General features: G+C 42.4%; 1 pseudogene; it reads left to right on the top strand.

Annotated features, from left to right (window-relative positions):
* Positions 1–14,614: 14,614 nt before the first annotated feature.
* On the top strand, positions 14,615–15,288 carry LOC115852032 (charged multivesicular body protein 4b pseudogene; annotated as a pseudogene).
* The last annotated feature ends 633 nt before the right edge of the window (positions 15,289–15,921 follow it).

Below are 15,921 nucleotides of genomic sequence, written 5' to 3'. Positions count from 1 at the left end.
AGCAGCTATGATTTCAACCTAGCAGTTGGCTCGAAAGCCTGCCTTTTTAAGCACTATGTTAAGAGCAACCCAACACCATCCTATGGAAAGGAAGGTCCCAGAATGCCACATCCTCTCTGTTTGTTAAATATGAATGTTTACAAGCACAGACTGTAGAGCTTGGCTGCCTGAGTTGAAGTCTTTCACTAGTTATATCATGTGGGGCAACTTATTTTATCTTTCTGTGACTGTTCCCTCACCTGAAAAATGAGAATAATAGTCCCTCTCTCAAAGTGGTATTGGTAGGATTAGATGAGCTGGCCTATTAAAAACTCAGAATAGCACCTGGTTTGATATGGTCATCGCTTAATAGGTGTCTTATTTTCTTTTGTTGGTGTTAAGTATCCCAGTGTTGATTTCCTCTGCCGGGATATGTCAGGATATGTGTCTGCTGTCACCATATAGCCTGGTGAGCAAATAGCTCTTCTATTAGCCACCTGAAAAAGAATGCCAGGGTCTCCTTTCCTTTATCAGGGCTCTTAGCCAAAAGTTATATATATATATATATATTAATCTATATGTTCCTGGGGAGGAATAAAATGTTTGGCTTTAAGAGAGTATTGATTATAACATAGTATACTTTTAAAATCAAAGTGCAAAACTCAGAAGCATGTTTAAAGTAGCTCAGAAATTTTTTTGAACAATTGAAGTATGCTATCAACATCATTGAATACAAAATCAAAGTCTCACAACTTATAACCTGGAACATTCAATAACTTGTTAACATGCTTAGTGCTGGAGTACACAGCCAGTTGCAGTACCTGCATACATTCTCTGGACTTCACTCTGCGTTTCTCACTGTGATGTTAATGGTTCCTTTGAAGAGGTTAAAAGCATATTGAGAGCAGCAATCGATGCAACTGTATTTATATTTCGTAATTTTCTCAAATCTGAGGATACACCTTAATCAGAAATGCATTCAACAGATTACAAGATAAAGGACACTCGTCACACTAATGAATATTACTTATTGTCTTTGTACCCTGACAATGATTTTTTAGCATAACACACATCAAGATTATCTTAATATTCCAATGCTAAATAACCATGTGTTCATAAAAGCCTTTTAGAAATTTGAGCAAAATTTTCAGAAATTCTTATCCTAAATTGTTGCTTATTTAAATTGGGCCCATTTTTATTTCAATGTTTTTTTTGGCCACACTGAAGTCATGACCAGTTGCCCTGGGAAGTCAACAGAAATTTGGCAGGTGCTTTGCAGGGCAGAGAACAAGAGGAGAGGTAAGCTCAGAAGGTAATTGTACAATTTCGGATACCTTTCTTCAGCTTTCATCATTCAAACCCGAAATAGTACTCAGGGGAAGGTGGAAGTTGGGAGAATTTTGAATCGGGAGTTGGCTGATTTGGTAGCTCTCTTCTGGCTAAGATCTAGAAACATGGGGAGAGAACCTCTACCAATGAAGTAAGGAGGGACCCACACACTAAGCAGACCTCACCTGAGAGGGGGGGCATGCCCACCACCACCATGACCCACTGACACCAGATTTCTCTGAGGGTGTCCACAGGCCTTTAAAAGCAACGGCCAAGCCCACAAAGAACAATCTAACGTGTGGACTAAGGAGAAACTGAAGCACGAGGTGGATTTTCTTTTCTTTAAATTTCTTTGTGTTGATCATACTGTTAGTGTTCTCTATCAAAATGCCTTTCTCCAGTTTCCTCAGCCCAGGGGTTCGAAAGTTTACATGAAGTAGACACATATCACTACATATGAACAGCGAAATGTATTTGAAAATAAATGTTTTAATTAAAATTGACATTTCTAAGCCTACTGCTGAGGGCAGCTGTTTTTTCTCTAAAATTACTTTGCCTATCTCCACAGGAGTCCAATATAAGAGGAGTTCCCATCCCACTTTAATACTAAGTTAATATCAAACAAACAGCGTTACTGCGCATACACAAATTTTCTACTTTGGGTTGTTAAACCAGTTCTAAAAGACTATGAACGGGTTTTGCACTCTCAAAGCATTCACCTATTTTGCCTATTTTCCCCAAACGTATGCGTTTAACAAGTTGACTGCCCAAGACAAGTGAACTAGAAGCTCTCTCACTCAGGGTTTATGGATGGAGGGGGTCAAGGAGTAGACATCTGTGCCTGCATTTACCCCTGTGCCCTCAACCTTGCTGGAATTGGCACTGTTGGGGAGGTGTGTGTCATCAACAAAGCGTCAGATGTTTGGGAAGCAACCGTAGATCCCAGGCTGGATTGAGCCCCTAACTATGCGGTGGGCATCATTCATTCCCTCAACAAATGCAGCAGTATTCCAGTCCCCACTAGCTTACGTTCTAGTGAGAGGAGGAATAAAATAAAATTATGTAGCATATTAGCATTTGGGAGTTGTGATGGGGAAACACAAAGCATAGAAGGAGGAAGGGGAGGTCGGGGAGTGAGGGTGTTTGCTATTCAGAAAAGAGTGATGACATTTGAATGAAGAGTCAAAGGAGGTGAGGGAGCAAGACATGCTGAGATTCTGGAGAAGAGTGCTCTGGACAGAAGGAAAGCAAATATCCTGAGGCAGGAGCGTGCCCGGTGAGTTTAAGGAGGCAGCAAGGAGGCTGGGTGGCTTGGGCAAGGTGAGCAGAGCGAGGAGATCAGGTCGGGGACATAAGGCATGGTAAGAACTTTGGCTTTACTCTGAGCCATTGTTGGGTTTTCTTTTAGTGGGCTAACATGATTTGACCTATTTTTTAACAGATCGTAGCCCTTTCTAAACACATATATCATTGTCTCACAACGATCCCCTAAAGGGGTGTTAGTGTTATTATCTCCATTTTATAGATGAGTTAACTGAAGCACAAAGTTGCGTGACTTGCCCAAGGTTACACCTAGAAAGTAGGAGAGATGGGTTTTCAAACCCAAGCTGCCTGGCTACAAACCCTGGCTTCTAACTGCCATGTTCTCCTGCCTCTTTGCAAATTGAATCGAAAGTGAGACATCCTGCCACAAGAGGGGCTTGCTTTTAATTGGGCAGCCAGACAAATGCATATACGGATGTAACAATATTGCACTGAGTATATTAAATATGCCATCAACTCCCATACTTCAATAACCACCTAAAAACCAATGACTTAGGTCTCTTTCTCTAAACTAGGTCTCTCAGCATGTCTCCTGAATTCAATAGTCTAATTCAGTTCAGTGAGTTCAACACCCTTATTAATAGCCTATCATGGGCTGGGATCAACACTAAGCAGTCGCGTTATCTTTGCCCTTAAGGAATTTATATCATAGAGAAACTGACATATAAGTATTGTTCAGTTTAATGTCTCCCAAATATCTCCACCTGGAGGTCTTGTGGATACTTCACAGCAGCAGGAATCTTCCCAAATCAAAAAATCTTCCTGCCCTGGTGCCCCTCTTGTATTTCGTTTGTTTGATAATGATACTCCCTTATGCAGAGTTTTTGGATTCATCCTTGACATCACCTGTTTTCTCATTCCCGTCCTCCTTCTGGCCAGTGTCCTGTGAGCTCTGCCTCCTAAGGATTTTCAGGATGACCCTCTCCACATCCCCTCTACTACCTTTCCCTCCTGCAGGGCACCACCAGCTTTAAGCAGAGCAGAGAGCGGCTACATTTTCTATAAAGGGCCACATATAGTCTCTGTCAAATATTATTCTTTGTTTTGTTTGTTTTACAACCCTTTAAAAATGTAAAAACCATTCTTGGCTCCCAGATAACAGCAACGGTCCCCAGCAGGTCCGTCTATTTCCAGGGCTTTTTCCTAGGGTGTCCTCCCACACTGGCCTCCCCCGCTACTCCCACCCACCTTTCTTTTTTTTCTTTTTTCTTTTTTGCGGTATGCGGGCCTCTCACTATTGTGGCCTCTCCCATTGCGGAGCACAGGCTCTGGACGCGCAGGCTCAGTGGCCATGGCTCACGGGCCCAGCCGCTCTGCGGCATGTGGGATCTTCCCAGACCGGGGCACGAACCCGTGTTCCCTGCATCGGCAGGCGGACTCTCAACCACTGCGCCACCAGGGAAGCCCTTTTTTTTCTTTTTTAATTTAATTTTATACATTAGGTTCTTACTAGTCATCTATTTTATACACATCAGTGTATACATGTCAATCCCAATCTCCCAGTTCATCCCACCACCACCCCCCTCCGCAGCCGCTTTCCCCCCTTGGTGTCCATAGGTTTGTTCTCTACATCTATGTCTCAATTTCTGCCCTGCAAACCGGTTCATCTGTACCATTTCAGAAAGCACTTTCTGCCTCCCCTGTGGCTGCTGGTAGCAGTAGAGAGGAGGGACTTCCTTCCTTGGGAGCAGAAAGGCCAAAGACCACAGTGATGGAGACTCAGTTCTTGAATACACAGCCTGAGTTTACAACCCAGTTCCACCACTTACTAGATTTCCAGCCTCAGGTATATTACTTAACTTCTCTGGGCCTCATTTCCCACCTGTGTAAGTAAGAATAGTAATAGTGTTGACTTTATAGGGTTTTTTGAGAATTAAATGACTTACGCATTTAAAGCATTTAGTGTCTGTGTACAGAGTACACACTCAGTAAGTATCAGACACCATTATGATTATCAGTATCATTCTCTTAGGGTTTAGGACTATGTCAGGACATAGCCGTGCTTCTAATCCTGGATTCAGTCCCATTGAGTTAGGTCACCACATATTTTATTTTTTGAGGTCATCCCCTCTCACCCAAGGCACGGGTGAAGTATGGACACGCTTCATGGGGATATTAAGTATGCCAATATTTTCCCGCCATGCGTGAGAGAGATACATTCAGATATTGCAGGCTTCAAGGAATAGAGGCTTTTGATTAAACTGACCTAAACAATGAAGAAATTACCATCGCATTAATGGTAAGAAGGTCAGAGGTAGGTGGTGCTGTAGCTGATTAAATCAAGGCAGATTCTTTTCATCTTTCTGCTCGGCCCGCCTTCGGTGTGTCTGCTGGACGTTAGGCCAGGACTGTCATGCTTACAAGGCAGCTGCAATAACTAGAGTCTGAGAGTCACATTCAGATACAGCAACATTCAGTGGACGCGTAGGAATATCTCTTCTCATGTGCTGTTTTGAGAAGGAAAATACCTCTTGCGTAGACCCCCCAAGCAGACTTCCCTTCACAATCTTTTTTTTTTTTTTTTTTTTGCGGTATGCGGGCCTCTCACTGTTGTGGCCTCTCCCGTTGCGGAACACAGACTCCGGGCGCGCAGGCCTAGCGGCCATGGCTCACGGGCCCAGCCGCTCCGCGGCATGTGGGATCTTCCCGGACCGGGGCACGAACTCGTGTCCCCTGCATCGGCAGGCGGACTCTCAACCACTGTGCCACCAGGGAAGCCCCTTTCACAATCTTTAATGGTTAGATTGGGCCACATGCCCATGCCTGAACCAAGGACTGTCAAGGGGATCACCATGATTGATTTACACAAATCAGGATTTACCCTAAAATTAGGAATAAGGGTATATTCTGGAACAAGACCAGGTGTTCTGTGAGCAAGGAATAAAGGGAAAGCGGCTGCTGGGTAGGCAAACGGCAGGGTTTGCAACAGAGGATTTTTGGTGTTTTTATATTTCAGTACCACGTGGTTTATTTTGGAGGGAGTAGAGCAGAAGACAGTCTCATCTGGACTAATCAAAGTTTTTCAGTGGGGTTGTGAACTCCCTGTTTTGTGTTTTATATATATAAATATATTTTAATGTTAACACATCTGAGATTCTAGTTTTAAAATTCTGGGCAGCGCAGGCAATGATATTTAACTGTCTGGTGTAACTGGTATACAGTTGAAAAAGGGCTTTGCCTAGGAACCTGGGGAGAGCCTTTATTTTAAAAAGCTATCTTCATGTCCGTGAAAGCTGAGGAGTCAGCCTTAGGCAGGGATTCATATCTGAGAGGCTTTCATCCTGCCTTGAAACAAACAAAATAGAGGATCCTAAAGAGCAGTGTGCTCTGACCATCTACCAGGCTCAAACATTCACCTTAATTATATCTGTCTCTGTCCCTGCTTCACCTAAAACTAGACAAGAGCCTTCAGCAAGCATCAGATTTCTGAAAGGGCACCAACACTGTCCACCATCGTTTAGAGAACTGGAATTTACAACTGGAATCATTGTTCTTTACATTTCAGAAGTACATCTTCTGCTCAGTGTTGTCGTTTTGTAAGCTTTCAGCTAGCACCAAGAAGTATGGAAAATTCATAATGAAGTCAATATTCATAATAAAATCTTGTATTGGTATCTTTTGGCCAACTCAAGTTTTATATTTATATAGGCCCAGAAAAAAAGATCCTAGACACTAAAACTAAAAACACTCTAGGTAAATTTAAAGAGGAGTTTCTATTATAAATGTTGTCTATACTTTGAAGGCAGAGAATTCTTATAATTTTTTATTTTTTAATTTTTTTTGCGGTACGCGGGCCTCTCACTGTTGTGGCCTCTCCCGTTGCAGAGCACAGACTCCGGACGCGCAGGCTCAGTGGTCATGGCTCACGGGCCCAGCCGCTCTGCGGCACGTGGGATCTTCCCGGACCGGGGCACGAACCCGTGTCCCCTGCATCGGCAGGCGGACTCTCAACCACTGTGCCACCAGGGAAGCCCCCTTATAATTTTGAAGTGAAAATCTTTAAGATCCCTCACTGAATTTCCGGCATTTTATAGACGAGGAAACCAATTCTCAGAGCAAGTGCTGGATGGGCCTTAAGTTCCCAGCGCTCAGGAACTGCAGAATTGGGATTAAGATTCATGTCCCCGGACTTCCCTGGTGGCGCAGTGGTTAAGAATCCGCCTGCCAATGCAGGGGACACGGGTTCAAGCCCTGGTCTGGGAAGATCCCACAGGCCGCGGAGCAACTAAGCCCGTGTGCCACGACTACTGAGCCTGCGTGCCACAACTACTGAGCCTGCGTGCCACAACTACTGAAGCCCGTGCGCCTAGAGCCCGTGTTCTGCAATGAGAAGCCACCGCAATGAGAAGCCCGTGCAGGCTTCCCTGGTGGTGCAGTGGTTGGGGGTCCGCCTGCCGATGCAGGGGACACGGGTTCGTGCCCCGGTCCGGGAGGATCCCACGTGCCGCGGAGCGGCTAGGCCTGTGAGCCATGGCCGCTGAGCCTGTGCGTCTGGAGCCTGTGCTCCGCAATGGGAGAGGCCACAACAGTGAGAGGCCCGCGTACCGCAAAAAAAAAAGAAAAAGTAGCCCCAGCTCGCAACTAGAGAAAGCCCGTGCACAGCAACAAAGACCCAGTGCGGCCAAAAATAATAAATAAAATTTGAAAAAAAAAAGATCCATGTCCTCTGTGATACATTACAGGCGGCCACAAATTTTTTGAGCTCCTGCCCTTGAAAGGTGGAGTCTAATTCTCTTCGCCTTGAATCTGGCCTGAACTTATTGACCTGCTTGATTGATAGAATGTGACTAAAGTGATGTTCTGGGGCTTAGGGGGCTAGGTCAGAAGGCTTGCGGCTTCTGCATAGGCCCTCTTAGAATGCTTGCTCTGGGGAAGCCGGCAGTAAGAAGTCTGACCCCCATGGGACTGTCACATCGTGAAAAAGTCCAAGCCAGCCAGTGGAAAGACAGCATAAAGAGAAAGAAGCCTGCCAAGCCCTCAGCCATTCCAGATACCCTCCAGCCAAGATCCCCAATAGAGGAGTGAAGAAGCCTTCCGATGACCCTAGTCCCAGCCACCACTTGACTGCAAGCACATAGGAGACCCCAAGCTGGAACCATCTAGTTAAGCCCAGCTGATCCACACAACTGTAAGAGGTAATAATAAAATTTGTTTTAAGCCACTAAATTTTGGGACAGTTTGTTATGCAACAATAACTAGGGCATCCTCTGACTTGATACCTTTACTCACATCATTAATAAAAATACAGAAAACAGGAAACTAAAATCCTAGAGGAAACAAAGATTCTTCAGGCTGTTGGGGAGTTACAACCTTGCTTTGTTCACGTGTTCTGTAAAGCACAGTGTCATTTGAAGTCCATCTAGATTATAATCCTTAAAATGCTTTAACAGTCCACATCACATGACAAAAGTGAGCTTTATTATTCATGTGACAGTGTAGCTTAGGCATTGAGGCACGTTCAGGGAATCAGGGCAACATACTTCTGGATTCTACGGTATTTACACCAATGTTCATAAATGACTGAACGCGACTTGGAAGAAAGAGATCTTCCACGATAGTTTTAAAGGCCCTTTCAAGGATTATCGAGATTCAAATACATTCTTCAATATTGAACTATTGCATAGCTGATATCATTTGAAAGTATTATTGGTCAATGTTTGGTTTTACTCCACAACATTCTCTTGTGAAGAAACTCGTTTATTACCGCTAAGGAACCTTTGATTCCTTGCTACTGAAAATCAGAACATTGATTCTATCACAGCAGCCTTCCGTGGGAAGTTGTCCACAAATATCTCACAGATTTATAGCTTCCAGAGGGGTACCAATATTGTCCTCTATGGATCTATCGTATCAATTCACTTATATCTTTAAAGAATTTTGGAAACATTATGGTAAGTGAAACAAGCCAGACGTGAAAGAATAAACTGTATGATTCCACTTATGTGAGGGGCCTAGAGTAGTTGAATTCATAGAGACAGAAAGTAGGATGGTGGTTACCAGGAGTTGGGGGGAGGGGGAGAATGGGAAATTATTTAATGGTCAGAGTTTTGGTTTGGAATGATGAAAAAATTCTGGAGGTCGATGATGGTGTCAGTTGCATTAATATTGTGAATATACTTAATACCACTGAATTGTGCACCTAAAAATGGTTAAATTGATAAATTTTGTTATGTATACTTTACCATGATAAAAAAAAAATCTTTTACTTTAAGAAAAAAAATACAAATAAAAAGAATTGAGGTGTTTTATCAGTCAGCTTCCCCGCAGAAAACAGATGGCACACTCAAATTAGGACAATTTGAAGAGAGTTTAATAAAAGGGACTCTTTACAAAGGTTTGGGCAGAGCATAAGGAAATTGCAAGGGAGAGAAGAGAACCCCAGAGCTAGGATGGAAGGAGCAGATAACCAGAGCCAAAGCTGTGTGGAGAGGGCCTTCGAGGGAAATAAGACTTTCAATGCGGGCAGAGCCAGCCTGTAAGAAACCTGCAGGAGGGACTAGGGAGGAGAGCATGGAGAGTGGACAGGAAAGGCAGAGGAAGACAGCCACCATGGTGTTCTGGCGAACATGGGGTCCTCCCCATTAGCCATAACAAACACACAGCCACTGAGTCTACCCCTGCATTGGGTCCCAAAGTATAGCATCAACTAGGCCAAAACACCTACTTTGTGAAAACACAGGGAAACAAAAAGGAATTATGCGTGAAACATGGATATACAGTTTCATCTCCCTGGCTCAAAGATGTGATCTGTTGCAGCTCCCCATGAGCCTGCATTATCTCCGCACCACTTCCTGAGGGCTGACACCCTCACTCATCAGAGACTGAAACCCAAGAGAATGAGGCCCAGAAGGAGAGAGAAAACAAATTACCAGTCCTTTTCTATTCATCTACAGCCAGCCCTGCAAGTTCCAGCCTCCGATGCAAGGGCCCATCTCTTTCCTGACCAGCCCCTTCAAGGGGTCTAGACTTTTCGCATAGACTCAGCAAAATGAAAATATCAGAATGAATAGCGATGAACCCCATATATTTGTGGTTCTGCTGAGTTCCAGTTCTTGTCTGGTAGAGGAGTTTTCAATAAGAATAATTTTGATTTAGCAAAGGGATGTTCTAAGAAATCCTCTTTATTCTTTACAGTTTAGGTGTGCAAACGGTTAATGCACCCACCACATTAGTAGACACTCAAGTGTCATGATCTGAGGGTCATTTTTGCCTCTCACCCTCTCCTGCCTGCCTCAACCCAGCTGTCCCTCCTACCTGACTTAAAAATCTCACTCCATTAACATCAATCCTCCAGGTTAGACCACTACAGCCAGGTCACGCTCTCTAGAAGATCACTGCTGCTATGCACATATGTTACCTGGCAGGAGAAGAAGGGCCCCGGATTAGGAGGTAGGGGAAGGACAGCCATCTTCTGTAGGACTCTTTCATTAGCACATTAGCATGAATGAGCTTATCAGATTAGCTAATTGTCACCTGGACACTTTGGACGGTGCAGAGATACTCGTGAGGCACATTTCCACAAAAAGCCGGGGGAAAAGCACAGCAATGACAAGTCCCAGAAGAAGCCTGGAGCATCCTGGAAAGACAGGGCACAATGAGGAAAGACAAATGAGGTGCTACAGAGGACAGGAGAGTTAGGAGAGAAAGCTCTGCATGAGAAGGTGCTAAAGATGAATTTCATCATTTTCAAGTTTTGCCTGGGAGCCTTCCTGTTCCCTGCTTGAGGAATGGCAGATGTACAGAGCACCTCAGGAGCAAGCAGATAATTTGACTTCTGTTTCTTGAAATAGTAATGTGGGCACCAACTACTCTGGTAAGATGTAAAACTAGATTAACTTGCAATCCCTCCCCCTACAAACACCTTAAAATGCTACATAAAATACACAAATATTTAAAATATGTAGATAAGTGGCTAAGAAAGAAAGGGAGAGTGCAGGTCTTTGTAACACAAAGACTTGGCTTTTAACACCCAAACAGGAACTAAAGACAAGACTTCGGGCTAGCATGAAGTAAGGAGTTGAAATTTAGACCCTGGCATAAAACCAGGACTGTGATCTTCAGTGAAAGGAAGGACCAGGGGAAAAAATCTACCCAATGACACTGAGAGATAATAAGGAAATTTATCTGAATCTTCCTCAGCTCTAGGTGGGAAAATAACCTCCTTTGGAATTCATACCACAAGGCCAGGGAACCCCAAAATGTAGAAATCAACTTAAAAAGTGGTTTCAGCTAGTGGTAGCCAGCCTTTGAAATAGCCCTCTACGATCCAGTGACACCTCTTAGCCCCTGGGCAGAAGCACCTGCTCTCAGGAGACGTACCTCAACCCAACCATACCTCACTGAGATGAACTCAAAGTTCGTCATAAACAATACTATATTCTCAAGTAAAGCAGACACGAGAGAGAAACAGAAAACAAAAACCCACAGCATTTGACCCCCATGAAATTCAGATAATAGAACTGGCAGTGATATAAGTATATTTTAAATCATATGAGAAAGAACTGAAATCACAAAAAGAGGGTACTATGAAAAATAAAGTATAGGTAAAGTTGAGAAAAAAAAACACTAGAAATAAAATTTTCACCTACTTGTTAAAAAAATTCAATGAATTTGTTAAATAGTAGACTAGACCCAGAAGAAGTGAGAATCAGTGAGCTAGAAGAATAAATCTGAGGGAAATCTCAGAATGAACCACAAATAGATGAATGTTAGGCCTTCTCATGATCTTCTCAACATTTCATTACTTCTCATATTTCCCACATTTTTATTGTTAGGAGTTCCAGAAGGACAGACAAGAGAGAATGAGGGAGATACAGTATTTGAACAGAGAAGGGCTGAGAATTTTCAAAATTAGTAAAAGACATGAATCCTCAAATTCAAGAACCACAATGAGTCTCAAGTAAGATTAGTAAAAATAAATCCATACCTGAGCATATCGTAATGAAAATGCAGAACACCAGAGAGAGAGAGAGAGAGAGAGAGAGAGACAGAGAGATCCTAAAAGGCTTTACATAGAAAAGAAGGATTACCTTAAAAAAAAAAAAAAAAGATAGCTAACCTTAGAATACTCAGTAGCAACAATGGAGACAAGAAGAAAATGGAATAATGTCTCTGTAGTACTAAGATAAAATAACTATCAACCTAGAATTCTATATACAACTAAACAGTAATTTGGGAATAGAAGCAAGAAGATAAAGGCTATAAGTATTTACCACTCATAGACTCTCACTGAAAGGGCTTTTCAGGGAAAGTACAGGAGAAGAAAAGGAAAATCAGTCCAGAACGAAATATAATGCAAGAAACAAAGGCGAACAAATTAATTGCTAACTATGGAGGGCAAATCAAAACGAACATTGATAAACATGCATACACGTGTGCACACACACACGCAATAAAAGCAACAATAATAATGAAAAGAATAGGTGATCATAAAGAAAGTGTTCTAAGATCCATGTATTGTTCAAGATGTCATAGTGACATTAATTAACTTCAGACTTTGTTAAATCGAGCATGCTTGTTAAAATTTTTAAGGTAATTGTTATCACTAGCTTTCAAGATGGCCCCCAATAAATGGCACCTCCTTGTATTCATGTCTCCCTTCCCAACTGGTCTAATTGGTGACTAATAAAATATGGTGAAAGACATGGCATGTGACACACAATGCTAGCCCATAAAAGGCATTAGCTTGTGCCTTACTCTCTCTTGGATCACCTACTCAGAGGAAAACCAGTCACCATGTTGTGAGGACACTCAAGCAGCCCTAGGAAGTGGTCTGTGTGGCAAGGAACTGAGACCTTCCTCCAACAGTCAACACCAACTTACCAGATACGCAGGTGAGTCATTTCTGCAAGCAGATCCTGCAGCTCCAGTCAAGCAATCAAATGATTGCAGCCCCAGCTAAATTTTCACTGTGTCCTCGTGAGACCCCAAGCCAGAACCACCCAGTTAAGCCACGCCCAAATTCCTGACCCACCAAAACTGTGTGAGGTAATAAATATTCATTGCTGTTTTAATCTGCCTAGTTTTAGGATAATTTGTTACATAGCAATACATAAATAATACCATAATTATAAAAAGAATAAAATTAGGTCATATAATTTCCAAACCATTAAAGAGAGGAAAGATTTTTTTTTTAAAACACTCAATTCCAATAGAAAACTGGAAGTGAAAGAGGGTGTGTAAAGAGGACTAGTGAAAGCAAGTACAAAATAATATGGTATCATGAAAAATGTAAATAGGCCAAACTTGTCACTTAAAGGAATAATCCTAGATAAGATTTTAAAAAAGAATGCAGCTACATGTTATTTTTCAAATGGAACAGAAAGCCATAAGCATTAGAAGTTAAAGATTAGGAAAGATATATCAGACAAATAATAACTAAAAGAAGGCTGGCATATGTATATTAATATTACATAAAATAGACCTTTAAGCAAAAGGAATAAAAGTTAAGAATAGAAGCTAGGGACTTCCCTGGTGGCACCGTGGTTAAGAATCTGCCTGCCAATGCACAGTACATGGGTTCGAGCCCTGGTCCGGGAAAATCCCACATGCTGTGGAGCAACTAAGCCCATACGCCACAACTACTGAGCCTGCGCGCAGCAACAAAGACCTAACGCAGCCAAAAATAAATAAATAAATTAATTTTTAAAAAAATTAAAAAAAAAAGAATAGATGATAAAAGTAAAAAATTACCAACATAACAATTATAAGTTGTACCCAGTAATATACCCTCCAAATAAAGCAAAAATTTACAGAATAGCAAGAAGAATTTGATCAATTCATAATCACAGAAGATTTAAACACTCATCTTTCCATAATTATCAAGCAAACTAAAAATTTAGAAAGATCATTTATGATTTGAATGGCATCATTAATAATGATTTAATAAACATGTAGAGAATTATGCCCCAACAATTAAAGAACACACTTTCTTTACAAGCCCACATGGAACATTTACGTAAATTGACCATGTATTAGGCCACAAAAAAATATCAAAAAATCAATATCTCACTGACCATGTTTTCTGACCACAATCAAATAAAATTTAAAAATAATAACAGAAAAACTCCCTGGGATCTTTAAATTTAAAAGCACACTTTGTGGTAACCCATGAGTTAAAGAAGAAATCACAATGGAATTAGAATGTGTTTAGAAGTAGATCACAATTAAAAAAAAAAAAAAACTCGCATAATGCAACTAAATCATCCTTAATAAATATAAGAGTAGAAATTAAGAAATTTGCAATGATAAAAAAGTAGATGATCAAGAAAAATAAAAGCTATCTTTTGAAAAGACTGGCAAATGTCTCTAAGTAAAACTAAGAAGTCATAAAAAAACACAACCTAATAAGAAAAAGAATATAAGTACAGATAAATAAGAGATTTTATAAATTATGAGAGAATACTGTGAATAGTTTCATGCCAACAAATTTGGAAACATAAATAAAATGGAATTTTTATTCTGAAAACAAAAACCTATCAAAGCTAATATAAGAAGAAATAGAAAGCGAAAGACCATAACACTAAAAAAAAAAAAAAAAAATTGGTGCTTAACTGGTGGCGCAGTGGTTGAGAGTCCACCTGCCGATGCAGGGGACACGGCTTCGTGCCCCGGTCCAGGAAGATCCCACATGCCGCAGAGCGGCTGGGCCCGTGAGCCATGGCCGCTGAGCCTGCGCGTTCGGAGCCTGTGCTCCGCAACGGGAGAGGCCACAACAGTGAGAGGCCCGCGTACCAAAAAAAAAAAATTGGATCAGTTGTGAAAAATCTATCCACAAAACAAGAAAACAGAAATACCAGGCTCAGACACTTTTACAAAATCCTATCAAGCCTTCAAAACATAAACTCTATCTTATAAAAACTGATCTAGGGCGGAGATGGCGGAGAGGCCTGCGGCTGCGGGGAGCGGGGAGAGGGCGCCAAAGCGGAGCCGAGCCGAGCCGAGCCGGAGCAGGCGGCGCAGGCCGGCGCGGCGAGCAGCAACCATGTCGGTGTTTGCGAAGCTGTTCGGGGCTGGAGCGGGTAAGGCCGGCAGGGGCGGCCCGACCCCCCAGAGGGCCATCCAGAGGCTTCGGGACACGGAGGAGATGCTAAGTAAGAAGCAGGAATTCCTGGAGAAGAAGATCGAGCAGGAGCTGACAGCCGCCAAGAAGTACGGCACCAGAAACAGCGCGCTGCCCGCCAGGCACTGAAGCGCAAGAAGAGGTATGAAAAGCAGCTGGCACAGATCGACGGCACACTGTCAACCATCGAATTCCAGCGAGAGGCCCTGGAGAATGCTAACACCAACACCGAGGTACTCAAGAACATGGACTATGCCTCCAAAGCCATGAAGGCTGCCCACGACAACATGGACATCGATAAAGTTGATGAGTTAATGCAGGACTTTGCTGACCAGCAGGAACTTGCAGAAGAGATTTCAACAGCTATTTCAAAACCTGTAGGGTTTGGAGAAGAGTTTGACGAGGATGAGCTCATGGCAGAATTAGAAGAACTAGAACAGGAGGAACTAGACAAGAATTTGCTGGAAATCAGTGGACCGGAAACAGTCCCTCTACCAAATGTTCCCTCTATATCCCTACCATCAAAACCCACTAAGAAGAAGGAAGAGGAAGACGATGACATGAAGGAACTGGAGACCTGGGCTGGATCCATTTAACTGGTCCAGTGCAGGCTGCGCCCAGACAGAGTCTGGTGGCCTGCGTGCGAGGCGGGCAGGCGTGTGCGTGTGTGGGGCAGGCAGGCCGTGGTGCAGGCAGGTTCCATCGCTCTCGAATCTCCCTCCAAAGCAATACGGCTGCATCACTGCTCACTCTGCATAGCATGGTCTGCACCCAGAGGTACGGGTTGCGGGGAGGAGGGTAGGGGGCTGGGAAGTGCCTGCTGTTTATAATGTTGAATTTCTGTAAAATAAACTGTATTTGCAAATCCAAAAAAAAAAAAAAAAAAACTGATCTAAAAAAAAAGGAAGAGGAGAAACTCCCCGACTTGTTTTGTGAAGCTGGTACTTCCTTCACTTTTGACACCAAAAGCAGGCAAATGTAATATGATAAAAAGAAAAGCATAGATTAAAGGATTAAAAAAAAAATCATACAACGGTCCCACTAGATGTACAAAAAATATTTGATAAAATTCAACCCCCATCAGTTAATTGCAAAACAAAGTAAACAAAACCAAAAACTCTTAACAAACCAGAAAGATCACCAAACTTAACCTCATGTACCTACAGCAAACATCATATTCAATGATGAAACATTGTAAGCATTCCTTTTAAAATCAGGAATACTGCAAA

This window comes from Globicephala melas, chromosome 2, assembly GCF_963455315.2.
Source record: "Globicephala melas chromosome 2, mGloMel1.2, whole genome shotgun sequence".
NCBI lineage: Eukaryota > Metazoa > Chordata > Mammalia > Artiodactyla > Delphinidae > Globicephala > Globicephala melas.
This window is presented reverse-complemented; position numbering and strand designations above follow the sequence as displayed.